Genomic DNA, 3,591 nt, shown 5'->3' with positions numbered 1-3,591 from the left:
TCGTCGTGCTCCCGCTGCAAGCCTTGGGTCCCACGCCCTGGACGCTTGCATCTTGCCAGCCATCCCATGCCACCTCTTGGTCACTGGTGTCCTCCCAGCCGGACTGCACCGATGGTCTCTTCCCATTGGTACCTTTGAACACCTCCTGGGCAATGGAGTCTAGCTCTCCAGAAAGCTCTTGGCCAGTGTACTCTTCCCAGTCTGATTGTTCTTGGTAGTTACTGCCTTCTCGGGGCACATGCTGGGCTCCAGGTGCCTCTGCTCCTCTGGCTGGCTCCTCTGGGGGGCTGTGTGGGGCAGGAACGGGGCTCTGTGTCCCTGCCGATGGCACCTCCTCAATGAAAGCAGGAGAACCTGGGGCCTTTTCTCCCTGTGCAGCCAGAGTTTTGTGGGTCTCCTCCTTCCTCCTTCCTCCTTCCTCCTTCCTCCTTCCTCCTTCCTCCTCCATCTCCTCTTCTGCAGCACCAGAGTGTGCCTGCTGGGCCGCCATGGGGCTGCCCGGGGCAGGAGAGGTGCTGGGCAGGGCAGGCGCTGCCTCTGCTCCCCTCTGGGTGCCTGCAGTGCTGAGAGAGCCAGGCCCCTGCTGGGCACAAGGCTGGCCATCTTCGGCCATGTCTGCGGCCAAGGCTTGGGCACAGAGCTTGGCACTGAAGTTTAGGGAAGGGAAGCTTAGGGAAGGGAAAGGAAGGAAAAATTAGGGCAGGGCAGGGCAGGGCAGGGCAGGGCAGGGCAGGGCAGGGCAGGGCAGGGCAGGGCAGGGAAGGTTTGGGAAGGTTTGGGAAGGTTTGGGAAGGTTTGGGAAGGTTTGGGAAGGGAAGGGAAGGTTAGGGAAGTTGGGAAGGGAATTTGGGAAGGGAAGGGAAGGGAAGGTAAGGGAAGGGAAGGGAAGGGAAGGGAAGGGAAGGTTTGGGAAGGGAAGCTTTGGGAAGGGAAGGGAAGCGTTGGGAAGGTGTGGGAAGGGAATGAAAGGGAAGCGTTGGGAAGGGAATGGAAGGGAAGCGTTGGGAAGGGAAGGGAAGCATTGGGAAGGGAAGGTTTGGGAAGGGAAGCGTTGGGAAGGGAAGGGAAGCGTTGGGAAGGGAATGGAAGGGAAGCGTTGGGAAGGGAAGCGTTGGGAAGGTAAGGGAAGGTTTGGGAAGGGAAGGGAAGGTTTGGGAAGGGAAGGGAAGGTTTGGGAAGGGAAGCGTTGGGAAGGGAAGGGAAGCGTTGGGAAGGGAAGCTTTGGGAAGGTTTGGGAAGCTTTGGGAAGGGAAGCTTTGGGAAGGGAAGCTTTGGGAAGGGAAGCTTTGGGAAGGGAAGCGTTGGGAAGGTTTGGGAAGGGAAGCTTTGGGAAGGTTTGGGAAGGGAAGGTTTGGGAAGGGAAGCGTTGGGAAGGTTTGGGAAGGGAAGGGAAGCGTTGGGAAGGGAAGCGTTGGGAAGGGAAGGGAAGCTTTGGGAAGGGAAGCTTTGGGAAGGGAAGCTTTGGGAAGGGAAGCTTTGGGAAGGGAAGCTTTGGAAAGGGAAGGGAAGCTTTGGGAAGGGAAGGGAAGCTTTGGGAAGGGAAGCTTTGGGAAGGTAAGGGAAGGAAAGGAAGATTATGGAAGGGAAGGGAAGCGAAGGGAATGGAAGGGAAGCTTAGGGAAGGAAGGAAAGCTTAGGGAAGGGAAGCTTTGGGAAGGGAAGCAAGTGAAGGGAAAGTAAGGGAAGGGAAACTGAGGGAAGCTTAGGGAAAGGAAGAAAATTAAGGAGGAAGGGAAGGTTAGAGAAGGAAGGGAAGGTTTGGGAAGTTTGGGAAGCTTTGGGAAGCTTTGGGAAGCTTTGGGGAAGCTTAGGGAAGGAAGAGAAAGGAAGGGAAGCTTGGGAAGGAAGCTTCGGAAGGGAAACTTTGGGAAGGGAAACTTTGGGAAGGGAAGGGAAGCCTTGAGAAGGGAAGCTTTGGGAAGGGAAGCTTTGGGAAGGGAAGCTTTGGGAAGGGAAGGGAAGCTTTGAAAAGGGAAGGGAAGCTTTGGGAAGCTTTGGGAAGGGAAGGGAAGGGAAGCTTTGGGAAGGGAAGCTTAGGGAAGGGAAACTGAGGGAAGGGAAACTGAGGGAAGCTTAGGGAAAGGAACGAAAATTTGGGAAGGGAAGGTTTGGGAAGGTTTGGGAAGGGAAGGGAAGGGAAGGGAAGGGAAGGGCAGGGAAGGGAAGGGAAGGAATCCCCAGCAGCCCCCAAAGAGAAGAGCCCCTGAGCCTCAGGAATCTCCCCACCCCTGCAAGAGAGCCCTCCACCAATAGGACTAGCAATGTCCTTTTAACCCTTTATTTCGGTTAAAAAATATATAATTGATTGTTTTTCCCTCACACAGTCTCTGAGCAGTGCTTCCTCAGCCTCCTGGTGCCTTTGCCCTTCCCCTCATGCCCCACCGTGGCACCCATGTCCTGTGGGGCACAGCCTGAGGCTGAGGGCCATGGCAGCAGCACCTCTTCCCACAGGAAATCTGCAGCTGCACAGACCCAGGACAGCAGATGGCAAAGACAGAGAGGGCAGCAGGGGCAGCTGGTCTTGTCACAGGATGATTTATCAATGCTCCAATGTCTCTTCCACTCTCTGCATGGCCACTTGTCGTGTTCCACTATGGGGAACTGCAAGGAATCCTTTTCAAACCGATGGTCTAGGGTGAAATTAAGTCTACTGGGACAATGTTGTATCTGAGAACTGAAACAGACTTCAGGAGGCTGCAACCAAAGTAAAACCACAAGACACAAAAGGCCCCCAGACTCAAAAAGCCCAAAAGACAGGACACAAAAGGCCCCAAGCACAAAGCCACAGCTCCAAACCCACAAAAGACAAGACATGAAAAAGGCCCAGAGTCACCAAGCCCACGAGTTTGTGACACAGTTACTTTATAGCCCCTGGCCCTTCCCAAGGTCTGCCTGCTGACAGGAGTCCCTTGGCCCAGTCCAGCATTTCCCTCCAGTCCATTGATGGAGAGACCTTTCACCATCTGGCCGGACAATGTCTCTGCAGGGTACAGTGTCCTTGGTTGTCCCCTGCTGACTGCCTGTCCATGTGAGACAAGAAATGGTTGCCAGGCAAAGTCTCCCCAGAGACAAGGCTTTCAGCCATCCTCTCCTAGCTGCCTGCTGCAAGTGGCACATGTGCAATCCCTCCCTCACAGGCATCTGACAATCAGTGTTGAGACAAATCAAAACCAAATTGGCTCCTCACAGATGTGTTTTAGCTAGAACCTCAGTATCATGTTGTCTACAATTTGTTTGTTGATTTGTTGGGTATTTTTGTTGATCAGACGGTTTATATATTTTGGTCTCAAAGAGCAGGTAAGGTTTAAATGAAAAGATTGCTGCACATTGTAGATAAATGCTAAAATGATTTGGAATATTCTCTGTTGTATTGGAATAAGTGAAAGGCAACTCAAATATCATGTGCAAACATGAAAACAATAGATAATTCTTGACTTCATTAGGGAGTGCTTTCTGTAATTATGGTATTGGCTCAAAATTTAGTGCTAACTCTTACCTCAGTATGCTTATAATAAATGTCTAAATCAAATAAATCACCATCACACCCTTTAAATTGATTGATTTCAAAAAGAAAAAGGAGATGCCTGGTAA

The sequence above is a fragment of the Lichenostomus cassidix genome, chromosome Z (genome assembly GCF_008360975.1).
Source record: "Lichenostomus cassidix isolate B80296 chromosome Z, HeHo_3.0, whole genome shotgun sequence".
Lineage (NCBI taxonomy): Eukaryota > Metazoa > Chordata > Aves > Passeriformes > Meliphagidae > Lichenostomus > Lichenostomus cassidix.
This window is presented reverse-complemented; position numbering follows the sequence as displayed.